The sequence below is a fragment of the Muntiacus reevesi genome, chromosome 9 (assembly GCF_963930625.1).
Source record: "Muntiacus reevesi chromosome 9, mMunRee1.1, whole genome shotgun sequence".
Classification (NCBI taxonomy): Eukaryota; Metazoa; Chordata; class Mammalia; order Artiodactyla; family Cervidae; genus Muntiacus; species Muntiacus reevesi.
Genome location: NC_089257.1, coordinates 56256563 through 56265994, shown reverse-complemented (window position 1 = coordinate 56265994; position 9432 = coordinate 56256563). Strand labels below are relative to the sequence as shown.

At 50.3% G+C, this 9432-nt stretch overlaps 1 protein-coding gene across 8 annotated transcripts in view; it reads left to right on the top strand.

The window, feature by feature from the left end:
- Positions 1 to 4008: 4008 nt before the first annotated feature.
- The window catches only part of SOX6 (SRY-box transcription factor 6), a 675736-nt gene continuing 670312 nt past the window's right edge, over positions 4009 to 9432 (top strand). For 3 of the 8 annotated variants that reach the window (XM_065944085.1, XM_065944084.1, XM_065944089.1), the window contains exon 1: positions 5611 to 5711. The gene's annotated coding sequence lies outside the window, so the exon portion shown is untranslated. Of the gene's footprint in view, positions 4217 to 4839; positions 5034 to 5610; positions 5712 to 7447; positions 7571 to 9432 lie in introns of those variants that run through there. The other 5 variants (XM_065944087.1, XM_065944082.1, XM_065944090.1 and 2 more) reach the window with 3 other exon arrangements.

Below are 9432 nucleotides of genomic sequence, written 5' to 3'. Positions count from 1 at the left end.
TTAAAGTTTCCAACTTCTTCCTTTTTGGCTTTTTATACTCTTTCACTTATTCTTCGTTTCAGTAAAAGTTCTCATTCTCCGTGTTTTGGAAGACATTTATGTTTGTACTATTTATACAGTACCTATAAAGCCCTTCCTCAAAGAAGTTAGAAACCTTAGGATGAAATCACGTAGATCTGAATTGTCCTCCCGGTTGGTTTAAGGAGACTTTCAAGGCGAGAATACGAGTCTTTAACAGTCGTTTTGATTTTTGCGTGGGTGCTTTAAATATTAACTTCTCGAGCAGAATTCATTGCGCTCCCCTTCCCAAGTTCAGGGGGACCTCTCTCCAGGAACCAAGCGCGCCTTTCATTTGCCGGTTCGCGCCTCTTCTCTGGAGGTGCGAGGCCAAACTTAGCAAAGCCGAGTTGTCTTTGCTGGTTGTCGTGCGCAGGGACACCCGGACAGCTCGGAGGCAGCGATAGCTGCGGGCAGGTAAGTCTGCTCCCACCGCTTGCCCCTCCTTCCCTCCCTGGTTCCCGGTGCTCGGTGCCCGGCTTCTTGCGCAGCGCGGGGCTCCGACCCCCAGGGAAAGTGAGCCCTAGTGTGCCGAGATCTGGCCACGGTGCCTAGGTGTCCTCGGCACCTTTTGGAACTTCCTGGAGCCCGCAGGCCAGTGCGGACCAGGTGGAGAGTCCGGCACTTCAAGCCTCTGCAGCGCTCTTTGCCTTGCCCCCTGCTCTGTACTGCAGCGCCTGTGGCTTGAAAGGAAACTCTGAGGGCTCACTCCCGCCCCCGAGGGCCACGTGTCAACCCATGCACAGCCTGAAGTGCGGCACCGAGACCCCAAACTTTAGTTTCTTTCCTTTAGGGATTAATGTTGTGATTGGCTCGGGGTTCCGCCTTATCAATCTACTTTGGTTATCAGTTTATTAGATAAAATCTAAAGAGGATTCCGCCGTTCCTCCGCCGAAGGTCCACCGCGGCCCAGTTTTAGGGCCTTGGATGTCCGAGATTCTTGATAATGTCGCTTTTTTTTTGGCCTTCTGCCAGAAGCCTGTACCTGGTCAGCAGGGTCTGTCTTGTTCCCCAGATTCCCCAGTGCTGGGTGATTTAAAGAACTCATACGCTGGTACTTGTAAAGCTAAACTTACCACAACTTTGAGAAACCCAAGTCGCGCCCCATGTTTCCGTCTGGGATGTTTCACCTCTCTCGGTGGCTCTACCCTGAGAATTCAGGCTTTGGGACTTAAAGTTATCCCCTCTTCTCTCTGCTTTAACTCTGTAGGCATTTAGGAAGGGTCATTCAATTTTGCCCTAAAGCTTTCCAGAGACTTTTTGCTCCTGTAGTTGAGTTCTGGGGCCAGAGAGAGGCTTTGGAAGGACAGCTGGGCCAGGCCACACTCATTCACAAAAACAAAATAAAACGAAGACAAAATCAAATACCAGAAGAGAGTTGACTCTTGTCTAGGATAAAACACCAATCTGGGTTTGCCCGTTGGGCCTCTGAGGTCAAGGAGCACTCCTGGGAGTTTGGGGGCCAGGTGTGAAGGAGCTGGCAGGAAAGGTGCCAGGCATTCTTTTCACTGGCTTCTAGGCTCTGGCCTCTCCAGGCAGATTTTTCCAGTCGTGAAGATCTCTGGGAGAAAGGGACACAAGATTTCTGGTTGGGGACTGTTGTCCTCTCAGTCAACAGTCATCAAGTCATTTTAACTTGCAGTCTTCAAGCTTCCAATACTCAGCATCATCTTTCCTAACTGGAGTAGGAAATAAGCATGGGGCTATTCCTTCTGCCCCACTAATCCCAGGTGTTCATCCTGATCCTTATTTCTATCCTCTTCCTTCTCTTGTCTGGAGTTCATATGAAACCAAACATGGAGTATACTTTAAGAAGCCAATATACGACTAACAGACATCTCAGCTTGGTACACCTTCAGCATTTACTTACTTTCTCCATTTTCTTCAAAGTTAGTGGAACAAAGATGAGGCTTTCTCCTCTGTATCTTTTATCACTTGATCTGTGAAGGTCTTCCTCAAGTTGGCAACTTTAGATTGCATTAACTTTTTGATTTTTCTAGCTCTAATTCCTGACTCCTCTCTCCTGTCCGTATCTTCTTTCACAAATTCCCTGTTTATGTAATGCCTCAAAGTGGCCCTCTCATATCAGTTTCTACATAGCAAGGACCTCACTTCCACAAATCTCTGTAGATTTACACTGATCGTGTCAGAACCCCTCTCTTAGCTTTTAATCTTGATGTAATTTGGACTCTCCACTAACTTTAGTTTCTCAAATCTATTTCTTTGGGCCTGGCTTAACGCAGGCCAACATCACCTTGTGCACACTGGCTGCTTCTTAGCTCTGTGTCTGCTGTTGTCAAAGCTAGTGTTCTCATCTATTTCTTTTGTTCTGTATCTCTATTACCTAACATCATGATTATTCTCTCCCTTCCCAGTCCCCCGGTTTTTTTTTTTTTTTTGCACTGAGATAAAATTCCAGGTCTCTGTTCCATTAGGCCACCCTATACCCTTCAAATCTTTTATCTACCCTACACACCCACATCAAAGAGAATCTTTAATTTGTGTAGGGTTTTTTTTTTTTTTTATGGGGGGTGGTTAAACATAATTTTCTCTATCTGACTTACATGTTTTTGCAAAATGCTGTCCTGGGTGACTGAAACTCTTCATCTTTTACAACTTCCCAGCCACCCATCTTGAAATTGTTTCTCTAAATCTTTTCCTCTACAAAGTTGAGGTAATACACATATATCACTCACCCAATTCTGTGTAACACAAACTTAACCCTATAATAAATGTGTGACTATTTAGTTTATCATTGTATAAGGTATAATCATTTTTTTCCTTGGTAGTTTGTACATGTTTTGTTATTCACAATTTTTACCCATAAACTTCATATTCCACATGGCCTCCAGAATATGGCCCCCTACATATGTTAAGAATCTCCTGTATCAATTCCCTTTTCTCTCAGTTGCTCTTCCTCCATCTTTTAAAATAAGGTCCTCTTCCTCTATTTACTGAAATCCTGTTAACCTGTATGTTTCTATGATCTCTGCTTCCTGCATCTCTTTCTTCACTCTCTTTTGATTACTTCTCTTTTTCACTTTTCTTCATCCTCATTATTCATCCTAATATTCACCTTCCTTTCCTTCTTCTTGGTCTGCTTTAGCCCCTGTTCTTTCTCTTCTCTGTTTCTGCCATGACTCACTTCTGTGGTCCAGTTCTGTATCTCAGTACTTCCTAACATTCAGTCCATCCATCATCCTCTTCACATAACTTTTTCAAAGCACAAACTAACCCCTGCAATTCCTCTCCCACCTTCCCTCCTCCTTTTCTCCAGTTTGCTCCTTCCTTTCTCCCCAGCTGTCTACCTCTCCCCCTCTTCAGTTTGCCTTCATCTAGACTCCTCCTTCCAACAACTCCAGCCCTAATAGCACTCCTGGGCTCCTTTACTCCTTAGCCTTTTTCTCTCCACCTAATACTTGTCACCATTCCCCTCTGACCTCAACTCTCCCTCTTCTTTGTCGCCTTCCAATTCTCTCCTACTAGTCGCTTCACTCTCTCTTCTCAGGCGCTTTCTCCAATTCCACCCTCCGCTCCCGCCGGTCTCTGCCCTCTCTCTCTCCGGCTCTCTCTCCTTTGCCTCCGCTCTCCCCTCCTTCTTCTTCCCCCGGCCCTCCCCCTCCCTCCCAGCCTCCCTGCCTGGCTCGCTGCCTCCCTCGCCTCTTGTCTCATCTTGCCTGTGTTGTCTGGGAGGGGAGCCCTGCCTCCTCTCCCTCGCTCAGATCAATGCCCTGGCCACTCACTTTCTGATGTTGCACGACGGGAAATGCTTTGAATACTTACGACATGGCCGCTCACACTGATTGCCAAGATTGACAGCACTAACCATCGCCTTCACTTGTTTCAAGGGGGAAGCCCCTAGTCACCCCGCTCTGCGCTCACCTCCCGGCACCCCGGCGGCAAACTTCTGCGGGTCAGCGTTCCCCCGCTCGGGGCGGGACACCCCCGCAGACTAGAGTTAACGGGCTTAGCCGGCCGCGGCGCTGGGGGGCTTTGCTCTCTTGCTCCCCGGGCTGAGCTAATTGACCCAGCAACGACTCCCCTTCCTTAATTTTTTTTTTTTATTTGTATCTTTCCCTTTTTTCTTTAATGCCATTTACTCCCGCGGCGCAGCGCACAAGGAGCCCTCCCGTGCGGTACCATCCTGGAGCCCGCCCAGGTAACCGGGACGGAGCGAGCGATCTAGAGAGCGAGGGAGGCAGAGCGAGAGCGCGCGGCCCATTTGTGAGCTACCTGTTGGGGAGCAGGAGAGGGCAGGGGCAGGAACCCCGGGCCCGGCCGCCGGTCCCCAGCGCCTTCCGCTCTTGCCCTTCCGGGCAGCTTCAGGGTTAGTTTCACTGAGCTGGGACTGAGGGGTTGGGGTCGGACAAGAACTGAGTGCGCGGAGCCCCGCGAGGGCGCGGGTTGCCGGGAGCCACGGCCGCCCAGCCCCGGCGGGTTTCCGTACTTGGCTGGGGAGGGGAGGGGGGAGGAGGAGCGGGAGGAGGGCGCTCAGTGGGGCAGACGCAGAAGTGGGGGTGGGGGGTGGGGGGAAGAGTAGAGGCTGAGAAAGGGGCCCGAGCGTCTGCCGCTCGCTGGTGGACGCGCGTATCCCTAGGATGCGTCCCCCTCTCGGAGAGTTGTGCCTTGTTCCGGAGGCGGTGACAGATCTGCGTGGCGGGCTTCTGGTTTTCTTGCCACCCCCCTATCCCCAAAATCCACTCGGAGAAAACACATGTTGTAGCTGTAGATAACTGTGCGTGGGACACTAAGGCAAAAAGGGCAGGAGAGAGAGACAGACAACGCAACCTTTGACAACAGAAAGCTGTTTTCGCCATCCTAAGTATTCGTCCGGAAATCTGTCCGCCCTTTCGGCCCACCTTATTCCTCCTCCTCCGCCTCCCCGTATAGATACTCTAATCTATATAACTGGGAATGTTATGAAAAAGAATCAGGTGGCTTAGAGAATGAATTTTTAAGTCTTCATGAAGTTTGAGGTAGGTATTTCATTGAAGTTTGCGCCAAGTGTGTGATGGAGGAAGCTCGTGTGCTTGCGTGTGTAGTGTTCTCTCTCTCGCTCCCCGTGTGTGTGTGTGTGTGTGAGTGTGTGTGTGTGTGTGTGTAAGCATATGCGTTTGTGCTGTGTGAGGGTTCAGATGGGACCGCTGGGTGGAAAGGCCCTTTGTGCCCACAAGAGGGCAGCATCCTGAGGGCTTTGTGAGCGCTGTATCTCTCGTTATCGCTGTAGGCTTGGGTTTGAAGAAAGTTATACCGAAACTTTCAAACTGATACCACATCTTATTTTGTGATATTAAAAAAAGAAAGGCATAAAGAAATTAAGAAGGAAAGAATAGAAGCGAAGAAAGAAGAGAGAAAAAAAGAAAAGCAGGCAGCCAGCCTACTCCGAGAGAGTCCTAGTCACACCAAGACTAGGGGGAGGGCTGTTTTAATTGTGGGTTTGGCCGACTGACGACTGGAGTGCCTTCCTCGGCTGTCTTAGTTGTAGCCGGAGGTCATGTAAATCGACCTTAAAAGAATGCATAAGCCATAAATTAAAATAAACCCTCACCCAAGGGCTGATCCATAAGTAGACAATATCCAACCTGGACAAAACGAGCTTCCCTCACGAGCCGACCTAAACCGCATCCCCCTAAAGAATAGAGACTAAATGCAAAGTAAGTTTCCCAGCGAATATTTTGTTTTCTTGAAAAGTGTTGGGGTGATTCGCCGTGTGACTGACTGCGATGTCGCAGTTTCCCGGAGCGCTTCAGTATTACCCAGGCTCGGGGTGCGGGAGGTCGGGAGGACCTGCCGGGTTTCTGGGCTTCCTAAACGCTACCCCCACCCCACCCCCATTTTGGTTTGGAAACTTTGGCTATTTGTGGGGTTGACGATGGCCGAGGGCGGGCGAAAGTCTAGGATCTCCTCCGCGCTGTCTGCCCGCGTGAAGTTTATCGGGAGGAGCTCAAAGAAAACCCGGGTCGCTAGAAAAAGCAGCTCTCTCCCTCCTCTCACCCTCACCCCAACGCCGCTCCGCCGCAACTTTCCCGGGACCCCGTGCGAGTTGCCTCTAGTTCCCTGCGCTCTCTCCCTTCTTCCCTCTTCCTTCATTTTTGGACGTGACTTTGAATGATCTTTTTAGGAATAAGGAAATCGAATTCCGAGACAATCCGAAACCCAAGCGCTAATCCGTGGCCCTCTTTTCCCTCGGACGCTCTGGCGGTGGTGCCGGGCCGGCGGGGGCGCGTGTGACCCGGCCGCCCAGCGCTTCCCGGAGCCGACTCGGCCTCGGAGTCCTCGCTGCAGCAGCACAGTCGCCCGCGCGTTTCTTCCCCTCCCCGCGTCCCCGAGCCCCGCCAGCGCCCTCCGTCCTTCTCGGCGCCCTGCCCGGGCCCCGCCGCCCGCTGCCCACTCCGCAGATCCGCAGAGATCCGCCGCTCTGGGGCTCGGCCCAGGCCCGGGGGCGGTGCTGCCACCCGCCCGCGGCCCAGCCCGAGCCTGACCGCTCCCAGAGGGAGCTGCTTTCTTCTCCTTAAAGGGCCGGGCAGAAAAGGGAAGAGGCTTGTGCAAAGGTTGCCGGGGTTGCTCGGGCGCCCAGAGCGGGGCTGCGGAGGACAGATTAGCTCCATTTCTTGGGCTATTTCCCGGGCGCTCCGCGCAGCTTTAATATAAAAAGAGAATCGGTGTGTTTGGAACAGATAAAAGGTGGTTGTTGCTGGAGTGTTTTGAGGTTTTTGTTTTTGTTTTTTTTTAAAGTTCTCAGGCTGACCAAGTTTGAAAACGTTTGTTTGTATGAACTGCCATATATTGAATGCTGCCCCTATTTGGGGACTAAAAATAAGTCTTCGACTTTGCTGGCGGGGATGGACTGTTAGCGAGATGGGTTGTCCCCGGCTGCTTCTCTGTGTGTGACCTCTTCGGAGGGCTGAACTTGAAGCTTCGGTCTCGAGATGGCCCAAAGCCGTTGCTGCGGCAAACTGGGCTGGGCTCCGGACCTCCCGTCACACTCAATGGGGCGCTGGGATGACGTCCGTGTCCGGGGCGCTTGACCCCGGCGCGCACTCTTGCGGCTGGCTGGGCTTTTGGCTCTGGCCGGGCGGCCCAGCCAACAACCCAGCGGAGTCGGGATGTGAAGAGTGCCCCCTCTCCCTGCCTCCCGAGGGTCTCCTCCCTTCTGCCCTGTATAGTCACATGCCCAGGTTTCTCCCCCGGGCCCGAGGAGAACAGACACAGCCCCGCCCAGTCTATTTCTAGGAGGTGAGTTTGGTGAATAAAAAGGTCAAGTGGTCGGGTCCGAGAGCTGATCCATGGCGAGGGGGGACAGGATGGACACCTGGCAAGGACCGCCCCGCCTGTCCCCCCTTCCTCTCCCCCGGTCCGCCCAGCTCACGACTGGCCTCCGCAGGCCACATTCTTGCGCTAAGTGAGAAAATCTGTGGGAAAAGCAATCCCGAACCGGCCAAGAGCCGGCGAAGCTGATCCTGCGATGGCATTTTGTTTTGAACAGTTGCTGAGGTTGACGTTTCCTCATAAGGTAAGGTGTCACTGGACAGTCGGCTGCCCAAATGCCACATGTATAATTAGCCTGCGCACTCAGCACCGCGTCCCGGAGGCCCATAGGCACGGGCTTGGCGGAGCTGGTCCACTCAGCACCGTTCCAGGTTACAGGATTCCCGTGGGAGGGCCGAAACAACCAGGACAGCCTCGGGAGGCCCTGGCACTAGAGAAGACTGTGGCAGTGTAGTCTTCTCTCTCTCTCTCTCTTTCCACTTCTCGTTTCTTCTCTAGTTTTCGGTTGAGGGCAGACTACTGGTTAGATAGGCAAGCCCGACACAAGCGGCAGGATGCGTGCTGAACGGGGAAAGGGGATGCAGAGTAAATCTGGCGCTACACCTGCTCTACACACTCCGCCCATGGGGGAGGGCTGCCAGTGCCCTTCAGTCTGCGCTCTCCCAGTAGGACTAGCGCAGACTTGGCTTGTGTCCTGGCTTGGGTAGGGGCTTCAGTTTCTAGCTGGGCTGTTCACCTGTTCCGTGCTTCCTCCCGCACCCACCCCAGAGGTCTCAGCAAACTGCTGTTTGCGCTCAGCTGGCAGTTTCTGTCCCCGCCCCCCTCCCAGGCCTAGCCACTTGGGGCTGCTAGTGTTCACTGTGCGGGCGAACCTGTAAATATCTGCTCTCTCCCTGTCTCACTCTAGTTCAGCCTGAGGTTTTTAGGAGCAGTGCCCTGTTCTGTTTGTACCCAGATTGGTGCTTGAGCTTCCTGCCTAGCTTTTTAGACCCCAGCTTCAGGTCAACTTTAGTCTGCACTCTCTGGAAGAGACCAGATGTCTGCAGTCATGAACATGAGCTTCCCCCTATCACCCTGTGCAATAATCATGGAATTCAACACTCAGCATTAGACTCTTTCATCACTCTCCCTTCTTCCCTTGTTTCTAAGCCACTCAGATATTCCTGATACCTACTAGAAGATTCTCTTTACTTGAAAACAAACAAGCAAACATCTTAAACCTTTCACAAATTCAGTGGGATAGAGTTAGCTTGTCTATGGCAGCAAGGGTGGACTTTTCTTCTTGATGGTGGGGACGTGGCTTATTTAGTTGCATTTGCTTTTGATTGAATCAATGAAATACTTTATTTTATTATAGCAGGGAAAAAGTTATGACTGATTTTTTTTTACCGTACCAGACCATAAATATATTATCTATGTATATTTGAGTGTATCTTCCTGAATACACATATGTAAGTGCATGGGCAGTAGGCCAAATGGCATGTAAATTTTTTTCTCCTGCATTTTTGAAAACCTCATAAATCAAGAGAGATTGTCCCATTCTAAAACAAGAACAACAAACACTAACTAAAAAAAAATATCCTTTAGACTCTGAAAGCAAGTAAGTGTGCACTACACATATTAGATCTAGCTTATGATCAAGGGCGGTAAGTGACCAGGATCTAGACAAGTGCTAGGTCATTAATTCCTCTGGCAAACTAGTATCTTCTGTTGCTTTTCTTGTATCACTGCCACCTCCTTTTTCCTCGGTTCTCCCACCATATTCTTTTTATAGTGGCAAAACTAAATATTGTTTATTGTATTTATTGTTGTTCTTAATTTTTATTTTGGAAGTAACAAGAAGGAACTTTCTCTTGGTATATATGTACTCTTGAAAATGCAAAATAAATTGCAAGTTTATTATTACAGAGCATGATACAAGCTCCTGTAATAGTATACTGTGTAAGCACAGTGCCCAACATTACACTACAAAGAAAGGTAGATGTAAAAAAATTAATAAGGCACTATCAATATCTATATCTTAAATTGATTCTGTAATGGATTCAGTAACTGAATATCTAGAAGAAATGACATTCATATTGTCTGCTGGACATTTTTTCATTAGCA